This window comes from Taeniopygia guttata, chromosome 10 (assembly GCF_048771995.1).
Source record: "Taeniopygia guttata chromosome 10, bTaeGut7.mat, whole genome shotgun sequence".
Classification (NCBI taxonomy): domain Eukaryota; kingdom Metazoa; phylum Chordata; class Aves; order Passeriformes; family Estrildidae; genus Taeniopygia; species Taeniopygia guttata.
Window position 1 is genome coordinate 14,677,962 of NC_133035.1, and position 20,617 is coordinate 14,698,578.

The window sequence follows — 20,617 nt, forward strand, 5'->3', positions numbered from 1 at the left end:
ACCCAGGATGCTGTGGCAGGACCCTCGATAATGTGATCCCTGTAATGGAATGGGATGTGGAAACTGGTGAGGTCTATTTTGAGATACAGTGAGCCTGAAGTAGAACTCACGGTTCTAGTGATCATGTTGCAAAATTCTTTCATATGGTTATGCTGTGAAATTTGCCTTTGAATCCATAGTGAACCATCTCAGTTATTGGGGTAAAGTGCTTGTGGGTTTCAGCAGTAGTTCCCCCTCCCAGCAGGTTTAAGGAGGATGTTGTTGGCAACGTTTTCTTTGAAAAAATGTACCAGTGGCACATTCCTCTTTCTGCAGGGTTTGTCACTAGTGGAATAAATGAGTGGAGTGTGTGCTGCCATTGTTAGTATAATCCTGGTAACCAAAAGTATGCACTTGTCCCATCATCTCCACCTTGGTGTGACTTTCAGCTGAATGGGTGATCCTGTTCCCCTTTGTTTGTTTTTTTTTTAACAAAGACATTTTTATCAAGTTTCCAAGCTGAGTGTGACCGCTGACAGCAAAGCTGAGCAGTCCTGCTGACTTTCAGAGTGCTGTTTAATGGGTAGTGCAGAAGCCTGGTGGAAAGTTACTACATAGTGTGTCGTTCATGGATGTATTGCTGCTTCACGTAGAGCTTTGTCTGTGTATTCGAAACATGTCCCTGCTTTTCTGTAGCTGGCCATAAAATCATAGTATTTCAGCATTTAGCTTTGTCCTTGGGTCATTATTCATCTTCACTTGGTTCTGTACCTGTTTGTGAGAATCCACTGGACAAAGAAGAATGATGTATAAAATACAAGATAATGTACAACCCAAAGGTGAATAATGAGACTGAATTCACTGGAGCAACTGTGCCAACACCATAAATGATGAGCTGGAATTAAGAGTGATTCTAAGATTATCTATTATAAATAACTATGTAGAGGAGCAGCAACTTCTTTCAGTCTGTTCCGTGGGCATTTTTTAAGCAGTGCTTCATGTCTTGAGAACAGGCTGGAGGAGGGTGCATGAGAGGAGGATTAGGAAGAGTGATTCTTCTTCTTCCTGAGCTACATTCATCTTGTATGCTAAAATAATGTGTTTAAAGTTGGCAGTTCAACTGTAGCTGGGAAAATACTTCCAGAAAATTATTTCTGCTTACTATATGCTGCTTTTTTTCTTTTTTTTTTCTGCAAAGGATGTTGTCTAACCATATTTGTTACTACATGTGCAGTTTAAAAACAAAGAAAAAAAGCCACACCAAAAAAAAAACTCACCACAAAACTCCAGGCATTTTGGGGTTATTTGCTTTCTGGCTTTAGCTATGGAAATCATAACCTGAATTTCTACATCTGCATTGTGGATTACAGCGGGGTGCCTGTGTATGCACACTCAACCAGCAATGAAGTTTAATTTCTGCTCTGTCCTAGCCTATCCATCACAAGTAGAGTTTGAGATATTGGATGATTAATTAGTCTATCAACTTGCAATCAATTTGGCTAGTGAAAATAAAAGCTACAGGAAAAAAAATCTATTCCATGAATGAATATAAATGGAGAAGAAACAAGTGGAAGTGTCATCTTACATCGGTGGATACTTGAGAGGGGGTCAGATTGCTTGGTTTAAATGTTGTTTGAGAATTATTTGCTCAGATTTGTCTTTAACTGATTATTTTTGTTGATGTCATCAATGCAGTTTTCAGTGGCCTTAGAAGAAAGCTGGCTGAGCAGCTTACCCACTTCATTCTGCTCTGTTTCGCAGAGGAAATAACTGCAGAGTGGATACTGTCACTGTGCTATATTTATAGCAGTTTGCTTTCTCATAATAGCTCACTCGCTCAGTGGGGGCTGTGTGTGACCAGATGAAATGTTTTTGGGCAAGTTCCCTTAGTTGAAATTAGGGGCAAATCTGGTATAGATGGTTCTCCCAGGATATGAACTAATTAATAACAGTGATAATAGTCTGGCTGAACTTTCTAAAATGACTGGCTGAGAAATGATCAGATTGACCAGTTTGTGCTGTCCTTAGTGTAGAGCTCATGTTGAGTCTGTGTGTGCTGCATTGTGGCTGAGGGTTAGAAGTAGTCTCTCAGCCTGACAGCTAAGCAGTACTCATTGTTTACCTCTGCAATAAAAATCCTCATGTCCCAGGACAGTGAATTAGATAGAAATAACTGTGTGCGCTGAGAGCGTTCTTTTAACTCCTTCAGAGTTGTATGAAATTTAAGTGGAGTAATAATACAACATCTAATACAGTTACTTTGCAGTGAAATAACAATACAGGACACCTTCTCTGGTTATTTTAAAAAGAAGTCCAAATCCCCAGAACATCCTCCCAAACCTTCTTTTTTGTATGTTAATACTCATGTGTATGCAGAAGAATGAAGATGTGATACCATATGGAGTTTAAAGTGATGCTTTGGCTTTAATCATTAGTGGAACTAATAGCATCTGTGGAGTGTAATATTCTTGTGGCTATGAAGCCCATCAGATTTCTCCTGTGGTTTCTCTGCAGCGACAGGCACACAGGAGGATGTGGGCAGTGCACCTCTGCTGTGCATCCTTTGAAGTCAGGGGTTGCTCAGGCTTGTGCTCTGCCAGGGAGGTGGGGATTCTTAGAGTTTCTTAATTACAGAGGCAGGGGTGAGATACTACAGGAGTATTTCTCTTCATGGGCTGCTGACTTGCAGCTTCACATTTCTTCAACTAATGAATAGATTTTTTTTTCTGCTGCCTGCAATGTGTTGCTACCAAACTCAAAAAGATTCTGTTGCTGTAGTAACCAGGCCTAGGAAAAAGGGCTGTCTTTTGGTAACCCAGGGCAAAGTGAACAAAAGGAGATGAGTGTGTGAAAGTACACGCCAAAGTATGTTCCAAAGGAAACACATTTGTGCTGTAGCAGGGTTAGAAAGATCATGGCACCATGCCTGCTCTGGTTAATCATAGAATCATAGAACAGTTTGGGTTGGAAGGGTCCTCAGAGATCATCCAGCTCCTACCCCTGCTGTGGATAGGGACACCTTTCACTTGAACAGGTTGTTGGTCAGGTGAAACCCAATGATGGGGAGGAAACTCTCCTCCCATTCTCAGCATCTGCTTGACTCAAAGGTTATAATGCTGGCAGTAGCAGCCAAACGATGGAAAAAATAAAGGAACTTTCTTAGCAGTTTGAAATTGGGAAAAGTGTTCTGAGTTGGTGCTGGTTTGGTTGCTTCTCTCTGAGTCTGATCTGGCATTTAGTATTGGAACTCCCATCTAGAGGTTTCCAAACCTGTGTGCTTATTGGCATCTGGCGTAAATAACCCCGTTGAGTGGAGGAATTCATCATTGCTACAGACCATGTGGGGCTTGTTACTGCTCCATCTTTACTAGTGTGAAAGGATTCCTTCAATCTGTGGCACTGTTTATTTTAAAGGAGTAAAGACTACTTACTATACGGTTCTTTTCTCCACCCACTAATGACTCACTTGGCATTTCCTTTTTTAGTTCTTTTTCTGCTCAGTCTTGCTGAGTTCTCTTGAAATCAGTGAGGACTTTGTCATTAGCAGGGAGATCAGAGGAGCTGATACAAAGAGAGAAAAAAGCCCTGACCTGACAGTGGTTGTATGGATTTGCTGCCTCTCAGATAAGCAGGAGCTTGCAAGTGTTTTCTGCTCACTGGAGTGCCTGTGCTGCTCCCAGCAGTGAGTTCCATTAGAGCCAGTGCAGTGGTGTGGTTGGTTAATGTTTTTAGCAGCCTGAGACACACCTTCTGGCCTTCCTGCTGCATTTAACATTTGCTGATAAAGGTTCTTGCCTCTTGTCTGGGACACAGTTACCTATAGAGCAGAATGAATAGCCTCTGGGAGCCAGTATTTGATCTGGGACAATTAAGGGCTGTATTAAACAGAGGAAGTTGCTATTATTCTGTCTCCAGTTGATGGAGGAAATTGATATTGATGTTGGAGGGAGCCCTGCCAGATTGTGAGACTCATTCAGAAGAATGCTGTGCTGATCTTTAATGCATTTCAGAGCTTCCCATTGCATATGTTGAAGCTGTCTCTGTGTTTGGCATTGCGGGCACACACACCACATGTTCAGGGCCCATGACTTGGGGCTACTCACTGAATTGCAGTAATGTGAAGAATAGCTTAAAGGAAACCCCAGAAGGGACAAATCTCGAGTCAACAAGTATGTGCTGTGGAGTGATGAGTGCTCCTGAATTATTGGTGTGCAAGGGTGTATCTGAGCACAGCATCCTCTGGGGCACAGAGCTGTCCTTGGCTTGTTTCATGACAGGGCAGAGGAATGCAAAAATGGATAACTCAGCTCTGCTGGATGTGTGTTTAGCTGCTTTCTTCTGTCTTACCTATTTGGCCTTTTCCCTGTGTATTTTGGTTTTATCATGGTTGTTCCAGCTCTTACCCTTGGTGTGAGAGGAGAACTCAACAGAATGGTGTGTTCTTCCCACATCTGCACTAACTAACCCTGTAAGAGGGACAGGACCCTGCATTGCAGCTGCTGGCTTTGACCTTTGTATTAGTATGGGGTTATTTTGCATCAAATGTGTGGAAGCACTTTTTGTTTTGTGATGACAGAGAGAAAGCCCAGTCTCACTTCTGGTGCCTTCTGTCTTTATTTAAGCACCAGCTCAAGATTTGCTGCAGAGGAAGACAAACATGCCCTAATTGGAATCTTGCTGTCTTCAGGGATAAATTTGTCCATTTGAAAAATCATTTATGGTAGCTTACGTCAGCCAAAATGATAGCAGCCATTGTGCTTTGGAGAAGCAGAAACATTTTCTCGACTGACAAGAATTTAATCTGAGAGTTAGTATCTATGCTGGTGAGTTAATGGCAAGTTATCAGCATGAGCTGCTGAAATCAGGGTTTGAGTCAACATTTTATATGTTCGAGGTTTGTTGGTTTTGTCTCTACCTGATGAAAAGTCTCTTCCAAGGAGGATGAATGTATTTTGGTCAGTCTTATCCTTTCCAAAGCTCTCAAATTTCTTGACATGTATGTCTGAACCTAAATCTCTAAATGACAGGAAGTGGAATAATCGTGTGTTTATAGCATACAGGTCATATCATCAGCTGTTTGAGGCTGTCTGTTGGTGTGTATCAGTTGGAAGCCCTTTAGGACCCACCTGAGAGGTCTCTACAGCTCTGCCCATCCTGGCTGCTTATCCTTTTACTCCTCACAGCATTTCCCACATGGCCACTCTCCTTCCTGTAGTGCTCATTTGTGGTCTGCAAGCAACATGGGTACTTTATTCACATTAGCCCTTCCTGCTGGAACATGCTTCTCTGAGCTCACCACCTAAGGCTCTGCCAGCCTTGTGCATTCCTCACCCTTCTTCCTTTTAAAGCCTGTTTTATGAGGTCTTTTGTAGTGGATTGTAGCTGACTCCTATCTGTTGTATTTGCTGTGTGCCCACTCCATACCCATCAGCTGCCTGGTGAGTTTGTCCACCCCCACGTGGGCACAGAAGCGAGAATTGCATTTCTCCTTGCTGGTATAGGCAGTTTTATAGGTGTGTAATATTTTTAGCCTGAAGACGGAATTCTGTAATGCTTTTGTTCAGTAAATGCATCCTCCTACGGGTGATTTGGAGAGCCTTTCCTTCCTGTCACAGCCTCCCATGGGCTGAGAAAGGCACAGTATTAGCTCTGAGCTCTGAGCAGAGCTGCTGCCAGCGCCAGGGCTGTGATGCCTCTTCGTTTCTGAAGGATTCTCTGGGCTGTCTCCCCCGTGGACTGACTGTGGACAGATTAAATTACATGGCTTCACGTGGATATCCTGGTATTAACCCACTGATCCATCGATAACCTGCAGCCTTTTATAATTACAGCCCTTTGGGGAGAGATGGGTGTTCTCATCTGCTGTGTGTCAGCAGGGCTGGCTCTGTTACACGTGTCCCCTTTTACAGTGCTGGTGGTAATACCCTGGAAAATTAAATGGAAACATAAACAAATGTGTAGGGTATATTAGACCAGTATCAATAATCAATTCATGGGAATAACCTTTCCCACTACAGGCAGGAAGGCTGTTGCAAAAAGCAGTAGCTGAATGGATGTATTTATTCAATTAAATAAAAATATGCATGAAGTCTTAATTGTTGAGGGCTCCATTATTTTACAGCAATTGTTTCAGTTACCTTAACCTTCTGCTAATAGCTTTTTTTTTTTGCTGTTGTTATGAGCTGAGTAAATAAAGCTTAGGTCTAACCAAATGACTTTGTGTGAAAGCATATTGAGGGTGGGAGCTGTTTCCATGTTATTCTATGCTCTGTGTACTCTGCAGCTGATTTTTGCCTTAATTGTGATTTGCTGACTGATGTCTTGTGAAAATCACTCCATTTGTTGAGTTTCTTGGGTTTTTCCTGTGGTGTACTTTAAATAATCATCAGCTGGGAGAGCCTAGTGAAGTACATCATTCCCGGGGCAGCCTGTCTAGTGCAGTGCCCTTGTCATTTAAATGCCACCTATGCAGAGTCCTAAGGTTCATGAAATTAATTAAATAGATTGGAAGGTGGTGAGTTGCCCATGTCAAAAGCTGAAGGCTGTATTGTGCCTCCTTGATGGCACAAGCAGGAGTGGTGTGTGCCAATCTTGGCCCTTCCCCTGGGAACTTGACTGAGACTCCCAACTTACTTGCACATAAGAATTATCCAGATGTTTTGGTCACAGTTTACAGGCTGGGGCTCTGTTTCCTATGGTGGGACAAGGCACAGAATTTCCCCCTTCACCAGCACAGTTCAGGGCACTGGATGGGTGTGACTCGCTTATCTGCTGGACAGAGTTCTTGTATGATTGTATAGGAGAATGCAGGGAAGTTCCTGCTTTCACAGCTGCTTCTCCTGCGCCTGGCTGAGGTGCTCAGCCAAGTTTTCTTACACTTGGAGAAGTTGCTGCAGGTCTGAGCTGGGTTTTGGGGAAGCTGGCGCTTACACCCTTTGGGTGCCAAAAAAGTGCTTATTTGAGTAACCTCCTACATGTGTTTGCTTTTGCAAAGTCCCAAGCAGTGCCATGGCACAAACGTGCAGCTCTGTTGACCCACAGGGCCTGGCAGCAGTGTGGTTTTATGCTGGCTTTGCTGGGCATCAGGGGCTGTGCAGGGCACTCCACCACCTCCTGTCAATGTCACATGTGCCACTGTTTCAGGGCCCTCCTCATAACACATTTCTTCTGTGGATCTAGTTGGAATTGACCCTGTAGTAGTTTAAAATCTTTATCCCTTGTCCTGTCACAACAGGTCCTGAGATGGCCCATCAGGGTGGGACTTGGGGCAGAGCTGCTGTGGGGACATCAGCACAGCCTCACTAACTACAAGTATCTGATTGCCCCTCATGCACCAGCCTGGAGGAAAAAAGTGTGGCCACAAGTGATGGCTACCTTGTAAAACAAAAATAAAATTCATCTGCATCCTTTGTGGTCGTCTTAGCAGCCATTGGAGTGGAAGCTCTTCCTTGGTTTGGTGAATGTTGAAAATGTATAACTTTATGAGTTTATTTGTTTTGCATAAATGATAAGTTTGCAGAAATCTGGGGTTATTGAGCACTTTCTCCTTGGCTTTGGGGAAATTCTGGCTTTATTTTATTTGGTTGTTTGGGTCAAAGTTGGCATCTGCTCCCAAAATTGCTTCTTCTAAGTTTGCTCTTTTGAAAGGACTCAGTCTTTTATCAGATTTCTTTCTGCCAGGGTATGGCCATTCCATTAACTACACTGGTAATGAGGTATTTGGCTTTTCCTAAGAGGGAGGCCTGCTCTCACTAAGCCCCCTTTTGATTTCAGTAATACGGATTTTGTATGCAAATTTGGCCCTTTATTAACCAGTTAAAATGTGAGATTTATTTTCTTGAATAGAAGTTAACAACATGTGACTTTGCTCTTTGACTTAATACCTCAGAGCTCTTTGAGTGCAGCCAAACAAAGCTGTGTCTGTGACAAGGAGCAGGACCTGGCTGAAGGCAGCAGATCAAAGCAATAGTGAACATTCAAGTGTTCAAACTGGTAGAAAAGCTGGATACTCTGTGCAGCAGTTCTTTCCTCTCTGTGTCCCTCTGCTTGCCTCACTTTTCCCCTGTGGTATTCTATACATTCCTGCCCTCAGTGTTACACAAACCAGTCCCAGCGTGACTGTTTGTACAAGACAGTGATACTGCTTATTAGACTTAGAAAGAAATAATATTAGGGGGGAGAAAAAGACAACTGGGACAACTTTGCTGTGGTAGTAATTGCTGCAGAGACCAATTAGCCATGTGATGAAAAACCACCTCTATCTTGTTAGCCATCAGCTACGACATATGGATGTCCTAATCCAATCAGGCTGATCATCAGAAGAATAAGTCTTGTTAGAGAGAGCTTTTTCTCAGCAGACAGTTATAAACTGTGCTGGGGTTAGAGACTGAAGGGGTGGTAGCATGCAAGAAGAGAACTACAAATTCCCCTGGCTGTGCTTCTGGGGTGTTTTGAGCACTCATTCATGCTTTACTGGCCTGAGCTGTCAGTTCTCTCTGAGCTTTCTCTTCATTCTGGGCACTTGTTGGTTTTGTGGTGTAGAGATGTGTGTGTGTTTTCAGTCTTGCCCCTCCTCATTTGATATAAAAACTCACACTCCTGGAATGCAGGCATACAAATGTATTACTGCACTTGTGTGTTATCATGTCTTCTGTAAATGTGCTGCTGTGGTGCCCGTGGGAGGCAAGCACGCTGTGTTGTAAACCGCAGGAAGCAGCATTGCAGGAAACGAAATTATTTGCAGTGGTTCTGGGTAAGAGTTCTGTGAAGAGTTTCCCACAAGTGCCCGAGGGTAGGAGGTTTGTAGGGAGAGATAACACCTATTTAATACACACATGTTCGTGCTTGGTGGGTCTTGTTCTGATCAGTGTGACTAATCATGCTCAAGAATATTTACATTTGGTTTCTCAGTTGTCACCTGATCTGGTAAAACAACATCCCTTCAAACCTTGCTTTACTTCATGTGTTGGTGAGACTTCCCTATCAAATGGAAACACTCTCTTCTGTAATTGTATACCCCACCTCATTAGGAGCTTAGAGTCCTGGAGGTACTTGATTTATAAGTAGGAGCAAAACTTAAATTAAGCTTAGGTTAAGCAAATACTCCTACTCAGCAAGGTCTCAAGGGTTATAAAACAAGTTAGTAAGAGGGTGAGAATAGACCCCAGGAATTCTGACTCCAGTTCTCTGCAATTGCTCTGAGAACTAAAGCATTTCACTACATTCCTGCAAAGCAGTGTATCTTCCATGGATGCAGACATTCCTTTCTTTTCAGTGTCAGAGGGGTTACAGATCTTGGCTTTTTGTCAGCTAGCACTAGCCTGCTCCACCTCTGCAAACTATGTTTAACTTGCCTCCAAGAGCTGGATGATTAAATTGAGACCAACACTGTCTTTGCATAGTGGAGAGAGACTATTTACAAGAGCATGTAGTGACAGGACAAGGCTTCAAACTGAGAGTAGGTTTAGATTAGATTTTAGGAAGAAACTTGACTGTGAGGGTGGTGAGTCACTGGAACAGGTTGCACAGAGAACTGGTAGATGCCCAGTCCCTGGAAGTCTTCAAGGCTGGATGGGGCTGTGAGCCGCCTGGCCTAGCAGAAGGTGTCCTGCCCATGGCAGGGGTGTTGGAATTCAAGGTCCCTTCCAGGACAAACCATCCTGTGATTGAGTTTGGTGAGGTGCAAGAAGCATTTTGAGGACAGTCTGACACCTCACTGTTCTGTAGCTCGTTCCCATGAGCCAGCAGCACAGGGATGCACATCCCAGACTTGTCCAGTCACCTCTGAAGCTCACTTGCAGCCTGCACAACAAAAATGGTAGCAAATAACCACAGTTCCCTGTGGCTTTTGTCATCTCCGAGTTAGGCTGTGCATTTTTCTTCCCAAGATTGTTGCTTTCCTGATTGGATGTTTAGGATTTTGGCTTTAAGGCTGTGAAGGTGGTGAAGTGGGCACAAAACTTCTCTTGGAGTAAAGATATCTTCGAAGTGGCATCTGCCTATCAAAAACCTGCTGAATTAGCAGTCGTGCCATCGCCCTGGTCTTGCAACATCACACCACAGATAGGAGTGCACCTGGAATTCCTTGGGCTGGGGAGATAAGGCACAGGCTGGCACAGCTGGCAAAAATCAGGATAGGCTATCTCATTAGGTGAAAAATACAGTCTGTAATGGGGTTTGCCGATGCGAGAAAGACCTGTTGAAATGAAAATTTCAGATAAACAAGAGAAGTGAAAATGCAGCTGTGCTGCTCTCCAGATTGCTGTGTAAAATGCTCCCATGTGTGGCTCCCTGAGTTCATCTCACATACTGCACCTCCCAAAACTGTGGTAGTGTGGAGATGAGAGCAGCTGAGTGAAGCTTTCTGAATAAATTACTCTTGCTGTCCTGTGGTATTCCAAGTCTGAGTAAACAGAAGAGACACTCTGTGCCTTAAAATCAGCAAGTTTGGGTTTATTAGCCCTGGAGGGGCAGTAAATTCTAGAGCTGAGCCAGAGGAGCAAAGGAATGAGAGTCAAGTAAGGAGGTGTAGGGCTGGCTGAGGATATGCTCGAGAAGGTCTTTGCTGCTTACTGCAGCCCAGGAAGGCAATTGGAAATTGAATCTACAGTGCACTGGGGAGCTGTTGGGGGTGGCTTAGGATGGAGTAAGGATTTGGGAAATCTGCTTGAGCAGAGGCTGCATCCAGCAGGAGGCAGGAATAATGATGGTGGTGAAAGGGAGGTGGAGTGAGCAGCAGAATATTAAAGCTGGAGGTGGAGGGGTCAGGTATTGAAGCAAGCAGAGTTAAGACAGGAGCTCAGCCAATACAGCAGAAACATGGTATGGGCCATCTCCATTAAGTCTACAGAAGCTTGGATCCTCCCATCCAAAGGCTCAATTTTTTATTGAAATTCAGGCTCTTAAAATAATGGACACCCACCTGGCAATCAGGTGTCTAAGTGGAATCTGTGCTGAACATTGCCTTTCTGGGTCACAGCTTGCAGGGTTCAGGAGGGTATTGGTGTGTGCCTCCTCCTAGACCACAGGGTGCTCAAAAACCCTTCCCATGCAAGGCAAGCCTGTTTTGTGAATAAACAGTGTGTTTTGATGGTGAGTGTGGGTGGTGTCAGGAAGCGAGTGTGCCAGAAGCCTTGTTCCCAGAGAGAGATCCAGTGTTTACTGAAGATGCTAATTGCTGCCTCCAACCCATCATTATTTGTCTTCTGCCCGCAGCACAGCGATCAAAGGTGCTGATAGCGCTTTCGCTAAAAGCACTATCAGCAAAAGGCTGTAAGAAGGAAAAGAGATGGGTAAAAGGGTTGAAAGAAGGAAGAGATGCTCTTGAATTTCAGGAGTACCACTGGCTGCTGCTCTACTTTTCTTTTTTCCTCTTTTTTTTTCTTTCTTTCTTTTTTTTTTTTTTTTTTTTTTTTTTTTTTTTTTTTTTTGGAGGGATTTTTGAGACTGAAGGTTGCAAAGGAAGCGAATGCTTTTGGTTTTTTTTGGTTTTGTTTTTTAATGCCCCATATGGCCGTTTTATTAACTGGAAAACCTCCAGCTGAGAATTGGATGATGTTACTGAGCTACAGAGCAAAACTCATTTCCAGCCGTGTGGCAGAGAGAACTTGTGCCTTTGAATGTGAGCCATGCCTCTCCCAGCTAGGGTTAGGGTGAAGAATAAAAGCTGTGTTTGCCCTGTTTTGCTGACCCAAGGAAAACATTGTTGTTTTTCATGCTGGGGATGTTGAGCTTTTCAAACTAAATGCAAACCTTGAACAAGTGAGTTGTCAGCATATCATCAAAGAGCACTTTGAGTTGAGGGTGTGAGAGTGACAGGTACAGCAAACCCCTAAGTTTGGGAGTTTTATGGTTGCAGTGAGATTATCCACCACAAAGTTAGAAGTACAATAGATACATTTATACATTATTCCCAGCTTATATGAGTGGGTTTTTCTACTATAATATGAAAGAAGCATTGCAAACCAGACTTGTGTAACAGTGATCTGCACTTCCCAAGGATTGACTCTCTGATTCCTGCCTGAGCAGCATTTCTTCGCATTGTCTACGGATTTCTGTCCTGTCTCCCCTGCTGAGACAGAGAAATTACTTGCTGTCTGTAGCATCTCAGTTGGCAAATGAGACTGAGAATTTAGAAATAGCTTGTAGACGTGTTTATCATCTTCCGTGAAGTTACTACTTCAGTTTTCTGTCCAGGAGACTTGGAAACAGAGCATTTCTCCAGACCTGCATTTTCACGTGTCATTTTCTGCTGTGCGAAGTGGGGAAAAGGAGGGTTGGGACCTCAGCCTTTGTTCTGAGAGTATCTTGATTTTTTCCACAATATCCTGCAGACTTTCTGTCTCAGAGGGATGCAGGAGAGAGGAATGGAATTTGTTTAAGTGGATCTCTTTAGATTTAAGGATTTGCTTCCCTGTCAGTTGTGAGTGTAGAAGCGGGTTTGGAAGCTGACCTTTCCCACTTCACATCCCAGAGTTTGTGAATTTGTGCCTCTGGTTCTGCTCCTCACAACCTTCAGAGCTGTATCCAGCACAGCAGAGTCCACGCTCACGCTGTCATGAGTTAAGGTTCAGCAGACGAGTCAGTGTTTTTGCTGGCAGCTTCCCTCTGGAGCTGTGCTGGGTAGCACAGAGCTGCTGCCTGCTTGCCAGAGGTGATGTTCAGGAGTGAATGGGCTGGAGAAGGTTCCTCAGTGGGCAGGCAGAGCTCCCCATGCCTGCGAGCAGTGACTCCGGGCTTTGGCTTCTTTTCCGTGGAGGTTCTGCATGGGAGACAGCCTGCCAGAGACAGAGGGAACAAACAGGCTGTGCTCTGCTTACAGCAGGTGGATAGTTTATCAGCAGGGTGTCCCCACAGCAGTGCCCAGGCTCTGCTGCCAGCTGGGCCAGAAGCTGAGATAACCTTTTGCTGCAGGAGCAGGGTCAGGGCTGTGTCACACAGGTGCCACCGTCAGTGCCTCTGATGGTGACACGCAGTGAGTGTGCTGGGTGGCATCACTGGGGCGAGGATGCTGTGGGGAGCTGGCACAGAGCAGGCACAGCCTCAGTTCTGCAGGGTCTGCGCCTTCTGCTCCTTGTATAACCTACAGCATTCTGCAGGAAAGCACTGGAAGAGAAGCAGGAGGTGCAGTATTGACCACTGAGGCTTACTTCCTCCAGCCCAGGTTATGGCTGCCTTAGTTACAACCTGTCTGCTCAGCACAAAGTGGCTTCAGTTGCCTAAAGGGACCTCTCCTTTTCTGTTGGTCACAAACATGTGGTCTGGTAGGGGCTGTGTATTGTAGCTCTGTGTTGCCCCAGGCTGTGTTGCTGCACAGGAATCTTTTTCAGCCAGCTGTGTTCATAACAGCTGTGTTACAGCTAAAAGAAAGGGGAGATTTGGAGGTGACACATAAATTCTTGTTGAAGAGACTCCTCTGCGCAGCAGGAGGATGAGCACCTCCTGTACAGAGATTGCTCTCTCTGGGAGAGTTCAAATCTAACCTCGAGTGACTGCATGGAGGGTCCATGCAGCTGAGTCTTCATCCCCTGTCAGGTGCATAGGAAACAGGTGCCTGTTAGGGTTTGGCACCAGGTTTGTTTCTGGTGTCTCCTTCTGCTCTTCCTTAATGAGGCTTTTGGGGTTTAATTACAGTTGCTGCCTAACTTCAAGTCCCCAGTGCCCTTAGGTTCACAGTAGTTGAGGGAGACTGGCTGCTCTGGAGCTGAGCTTGGGGGCTTGGGGCTCATCTCTGGAGATGCTGCTCTCCAGGAACTGCATCTTGGGATGCCATTGTCTACCTGAGTCGCTGGCTTTGATTTTGAGTGTAGGTGGTTAGAGTACACTCCTTACACACACACTTCAAACCCAGATTGTGCAGGATTACTGCTGGATAACAGCCAAATCCCAGGCAGTAGGGACTGTTTAATCACACTCCTCTGTCTCTGCTGGATTAACATAATTAATGTAAGCCCTTTTGGATGGGCGACCTGTTATTTGTCTGGTGTAGTTCTTCATTTGTGCAATGCCGTGCATATACCCAGGATGCTCTAGAAATGGTGATGAAGGTCTAATTCCACTTGCATACAACTGTTAACCAAGTAAATCTCCATTGACAGACAAGAAGTTTATTATCCCTTCAGAGGAAGTTGTAGACTACTTAAAAAAATTCAGAATGCCAAAGTTATATTGGAATGATAATTTTCCAAGTTTCTTCAAGGGAAATTAAAATGCTCTTTTTTGTTTTTAGTGTAATTTCTCTAGGGAGCAGAAAAAAAATAATTAATAAACCAAAGGTTCATCAGTGTCTTCTGATCCTGACCAATTTCAAGGGTGACACAGAGCTTGATGTGCAGTGGACATAATAGTGATTGTGTCCTTGCACATCCAGCCTGAGCATATGAGGCAGGGGCTGTGCCTTTATCTTCTGCCTTCTGTGGTATCCAGAATCATGGCAAGGAGGCAAAAAGTGTTTCTCAAACATATGACATCCATCCTATGGGCCCAAAATCCTGATGGCTGAGTTACTCCCTCCTATTTATCTATGCTTCTTATGCAGCTGGACATGACCTAAACCTTAACAGGACATGCTGGCTGCCTTTTATTTCCACCATTTCAGGGTTTTCTAGCAGCAAATTGGAGGGAGTTTATTTAAGAAAGGAAAAAAACCCAATAAAACAAGCCTTGCGAAAAATGAATCTTAACTAGTCAAATATTTAACTTGAATAATAATTTCTGAATTTTAGTAGGCTTTTTGTGTGCCAGAAGTAATTGCAACATTCTGGTTTAGTTTTTTTTTTTTTAATGAAAGTTAACTTCTGCTTTCATTATCCCAACTTTTAACTCTAACCTTTTATATTCAGAAAAATCACAGCTATAATAATTTCTTAAGGAGGAAAATCAAGTCTCATCAGTTCTGGTGGATTGTTTTCTAGATCTTGGCTGTACCCATCTGTGCAGAAGGCGAAAGCTTTCTGGAGCATTCCCTGAAAAACAAACACTTGTGTCCAAGCTTGAAAATTAGTATGAAAGTGACATTTAGTATTTGGCCATGAGCTACAAAGCCTGTTATTTCCAGTGAGGTTCAGAGGAGCCTCAGTTGGGCAGCTCTGGCTCGCGGGTCCCGGCGTGCCCGGGTCCCTACAGCGGAGCCGTGCGGGTCTGGCCAGCCCTGGGAACTGGCAGCGTTCCTGCTGGGAGCTCTGCAGTGGGCAGCGTGTCCTGGGCTGCCCTTCTCCCGTCCTGCTTCTTCCACATGCCCTCCCAGAAGCAAGAAGCCCTTTCCAGGGAGTGCCAACAGGAGCTGATCACTTAACAGGCGATCCGTGGTTGTGTGTTGCCTCTGATTTGTATTCAGCCATAGTAGAATGCTCTCATCACCCAGTCTGTGCTCCCAAGCCTTATTATAACTAATGTTGAGGTATTTTCCTCTCATTTTTCTCCCTGGAGCCACATGGTGTAAGGAATTTAGATCCTGTGCAAGTCCCAAATGCTCTGTGAGGGAGCACAGACTGGGGGAGCAGACGGCAGGAGCATCATTACACCTGGGCCAAAACCTGTGTGTGTGTGTGTGTGTGTGGAGGATGGGGTGTCTTATTTTTCAGCTACAAGGAGCCCAGTCTTTCGAAGTTCATGTGGAGCATCATTTGCAACAGAATAAATATTTTGGCATGTCACGTTTTACACAGCAGAAATGCTTCTGACTTTCCAGTCCTTGGTATCTGCAACTCGCTTGAAAGAACTGCTGACGTCTGCCCAAATGCCAATATCTTCTCAGCCACATGAACCTTAATATCACAGCTTAAGCTTTAGTCTTCGAGCTGTGCAACCCAGCTAAAATCAAACTGTGTTCCCAGCACTGAAGGAAATCCTGACTTTCAACCCACTGGCTTTTTGTTTATCTTCCTTCTGTGCTTGCTGTTGAATTGCAAAGTCAATTTAATTCCAGGGTTTCTAAATGGCATATGATTTCTACACCATGGTGGCAAATGTCCTTTGGGCTGTTTATACCATTTAATGCTGGTGGCCTAAGCAGGAGCAGGTCAGCACAGCACGAAGCAGGGCACTGGTGTTGTATTTCCTTGTACCCTTTCTTTATTCATAATAAAACAGGGAGGTCACAGTAGTGCTTAATCTCCGCCTTCCTGTTAATCTTTACATTGCTTTGCTTCAGTCTTCTTTCCTTTGCAGCTCCCAGCTGCCAAACTCTCTCCTTGTTCACCCCGAGTGTGTTTTGTGTTCAGCCTCATGGGCTGGGTGGCTTTGTCTTTGCCTTCGTGGAGAAGTGCTCCTGATGAAGGGTCTGGCTCTGTGTTTTTCTGGCTGGAGATGACTAATGGGGGATGTCCCATCCCACCAGGACTCACGTTTGACTGGTGGTGTCACCATTCAGTCAAAAACACTCGCAGATTCAGAAGGTTAAAGTTGTTGAAAGGGTTAAGGCTGGTATGGCAGAGGGCTCTCAGAGGCTCTGAAGGCTGGAACCATTGCAATGAGACCTCTGTTGGGGGGATATTGGGGGATCCCTTTTTTCTTTTTTTCTTGCTTACGGTCATCAGAGATGCAGCTTTTTGGACCCAGCCCTTGACACTGGGCATATAATGGGAAATGTCAACTTTACTTAGGGCAGAGGGACCTGATACCAATCACTGCAATTTATTCTCATTAGCCCCTCTTGTAAACGGACAGTTTGTTTCTTGTGTTTTATTTTAATGAATAAAGTACTTCTTTGCCTAGTAATTAACTTCATTAAGCTCCTAAGCATTTTTAAGACTTCCTCAAGTCTTCTGCCAGCACGCTCACGTGTTGTGAATGTCACCCACAGAAGGCTCCTGGCTGTGACTTACAAGTATTCAGGAGTCTGGGATTTGGGGCTGGCCAGTGTGGACCAATTCCCCTTAGAGTCCTTTGCACGCCCTGGAGGAGAGGGCAGAAGTGGTCTGTGGGGCTTGGTCCTTGTGCCTGAGATGTAATCCTCCTTGAGTCATTCAAGCAGTTGTTACTGCTGTTCCTTCCCATCCCACGCACTTTGTTCTGTGTCAAAAGTAAGATCTCAGAAAATTAAATTAATTTCATTTTGGTGCAGCTATTAATGTTACACACTGTGGGAAAGCTCTTTAAGGAGGCCGTCGACCTTCATCCATGTGGAATAAGTGCTGAATAATGGAGAGCTTTCATATTTCCACAAAAAGAAAAGAGCTTTTTAAGTCAACTAGAGATGTTACAGACATGGAGGAGGGGAAAAAAAAAGCCAAACTGTGTTAGGAAACAGTGGGGAGGGTGTGCATGAGGACAGGGCAGCAGCTCCCTCCATCTGGCAGGTGCTGCTGTTTGCAGAGGCCTCTTGTGAGCATGTGAAACTGCACTGACCTGTCTCACCTGCTGCTCCCATGGCACCTGCAGAGTTTTACAAGTCAGTGTGCTCAGCTTTTCCTCCCCTCCAGCCCAGAGACCTGCTTGGTGTCTGCACTGCCAAGCCCTGCCCCAGGTTTTTTTTCTTTCCTTGAACTGCTTCACATTTTGTTCTCTGATGTCCTCTGGTAACCGGTGGTGTGCTTCAGCCATTTATTTAAGGAAAGAAATGCACCATGAACAATTTCTAGATGGCCTGTTTTGTCTCCCCACCTGTTCTTGCTTTGAGGAAACATCATGATCTGGGAGCAAAGTTCTTGTTCCTTGATGCTCTCTTAGTGAGGCTGTTTAGAATGGCCACTCAGAAGAAGGATCCTTCTCCCTCACCCTGTCTGTTTTGTGGGGTTTGCCTAAACTTCACCACACTGTTGATAATTGGGCTGCTCAAAGCCTGAGCTGCTTGCAAAGTTTTCCAGATTCAATCCCAACATAATGCATCATCAGCTAAATAATTGGAAATATTCATTTGTGCCCCTGTGTTGCCTCGTGAAGTATGAGCCTGTAAGAACTTAAGATCTTAGATGGAAGTGCTAGTTTTGAAGTGACTGCACAGAACCAAAATCCACTAAGAAAGGATGGAAATTAAGATTCCCACCCATCCCTTTGAAACCATGTTACTGAATATAAGACAAGTTTGATTTTGGGATTATTATATTTAAACTTTGTGACTTCATTTGGTCCTTAGGCCCTATATATTGTAAGTTCCTTTACTTTTCTTGCTGCATGTTGGATGGTGAGACTTGCCTTTAATCTAGGAAAAAATATGAAAGCCAGCAAACAAACGGCAGTTGTGTCTTTTTTCTGTGTGGCTCTTTGTAGTATTTGCATGCTTCTGGCAATGTGACAAGAGAACAAACAGTTTCCTTAGCACACAGTTGTGCTGAAAAAGCTCTGAGAGAACGTAACAGGCTTCCTTGAGAATGTTGAGCGAAGGTACAAGGAGAGGTTCTCATCACATGAGAAGAGGAGCTGATGTTTGGACCTTGGACAAAAGAAGCTATTAAAATTTTGGCTTCCTGACAAAGCAGCAATAGCTACTATGTCTTTGCAGTACTTCAGGATTAAGCAGCCATGTCCCAGTGCTTCAGAGGCCACTTGTCAGTGTGGCTGCTCCCGAGCGCGTGGCATGGGGGGGACTGGCACATGTGGAGTGGAACAGGGATGTTGGAGATTAGGAGCTCCTGGATGGACAGACAAATTCTGCTCCTCTAGCAAGGTAAGCAGGAGCTGTTCCTGTGCCTCTGCTTGTCTGCAGCAGCAGCAAAGCTGGGTTTGGCTCGCTTCCCGCAAGTCGCTGAACTTCATTTTGCATCCGTTTCCACAAGGTGCAGAAAGGAAAGGCAATAAATATTTATTACTCTGTAGCCTGGATCCAGGTTTTATTCCTCTTGTTGTTCTTCTCCTGCTCCTGTGGCAGTTTATCTTGTGGCCTTGGAGTGCCCCAGCTTGGGGAGAACTGAAGAAGGGTTTACAGGCGGTGTTGAAAGAGGCCACTGCCACCCCAAGAAGCATTGCTCAATAAACCTTTCTAATGTTTGTCTCCTGGAAGAGAGGCAATTATTTGCCTCTGCCTTTCCGCTTTGCTGGTGATTACAATCTCTCCTCTAGCATGTCAGATGCTAATCTGCCATTTATCATTGCACAGTTCTGCAAAGCACCTGGAAGGGGTTTCTGAGATGGGAAGCTGCATGTCCAGCTGTGGCCCCTGCGCCCTCTGCAATGAGTCACCCTGAGCACGCTCCTGAAAAACCCTTTCTTGCAGAAGTTTAAGGAGGGGGAAGAAAAACTTAATCTTTCATTACTTAGATAATGAGTCATTCTTATGAAATGCATGGTGCTTTAGGAGCATCAGTGTTCTCAGGAGAGAAAACCAAGATAAGTGAGACTTTTAATGTGGTATTGACCTTCTGTCTTTTGGGTTTTTCGTGGAATTAAAATGCAGTTTCTTTACATCACATTAAAAATTTAAACATTAGATTGATTGCAATGAAAAGCAAAATAGTGCCACATAGCTACCTACCCTTCATTTGTGTATACCAGTAGAATTTATTAGTTTGGGTCCAGATCTTTGCTCTTGGTTTGAAGGCTTACACTTTCCTTTGTAAGTTTAAAAAGAAAGAGCAGTATCTTTTGCTGAGTTCACAGAAGCTGCTGCACACCAGTGTTTTGTAGAAAAGCAGTCGTAGATTCTTGGCTCATCTTGCTTTTTTCCCCTCTGGACAGCACCAACAGCAAGGAAATAATCAAATGGTGATTTTATTCCTTTAAATTGAGGGGAGTTTGTGTCCATCTTTCTCTGGTGCTTCTGAACTGCCCTTCCTCGCACACACATTTGTGCCATTGGTACTGGCAGTAGTTCAGGGATTCTGTGCTACCTTAAACGTGGGGACAGCTGTGGCCAGAGTCCCTCTTAGCCTGTGCCCTGCCTCACATAGTGACCAGCAACAAATGTTCAAGTGTGGTAAAATGCAAGGATGATCCTCTCTTGGGTATCTGAAGCCAGTTCTGGCTGTTCAGTGGTTTTTTGGAGGCTCCATCTGGACCATTGTCATATTAAGTGAGTCTATACTTTTCAAATTCATCTACCCTGATTCTAGGCTGATTTGTATTTCAGGCCCTGCAATATCTTGCAGCAGCAACTCTAAATTCTTCTTTTTAGATCTCTCTGACAGCTTCTGCCTGGGACCCACAAACCCTGACAGAATGATGTTTTGTCCATCTCTTCCACACAATTTGGCCATTTTAAATTCCCAAAGCAGTGGTTCTCTCCTTCCATGTTTCCATTCCATATTTCTAGTTTCCTTGTCTTGTATTGTCTGTCTTTTCTAGTTCTTTTCTATTGTTTCTGAAGCTGGATGGCCAGATGTTCATATTTGATATGATTGAGGATTGCTCTGGAGTTGGATGGTGACAGACTTTTTCCCTTCTTAATTGCCTTCCTTGTCCCTCAAGTTTTGCAGAACACATTCTAAGAGATTTTTTTTTTGGTATCAGGATGGATAGTTTGTTTGTTTTTCCTGTGAGAGTGTAATTAACAGCCTGAGCATTGTCTAGCACTGAGACATTCTGGCACATCTTCACAGCCCCGCGGTTGTGTCATTGGGTGGAGTTGGTTGACAGGATTCCAGGAATGTTGTCCTTTCTTGTTGGACCCAAGGCCTTCTACAACATGACTCATTTCTTACTGAGGCTGTGATAAGTATTTAAGAGTTGCTAAACTGGCATTTTTGAACAAAGGAAGAGAAATGGA

General features: G+C 44.4%; 1 protein-coding gene across 1 annotated transcript in view; it reads left to right on the forward strand.

Annotated features, from left to right (window-relative positions):
* The window catches only part of SLCO3A1 (solute carrier organic anion transporter family member 3A1), a 137,734-nt gene that overhangs the window by 24,307 nt on the left and 92,810 nt on the right, over positions 1 to 20,617 (forward strand). The window lies entirely within an intron of this gene.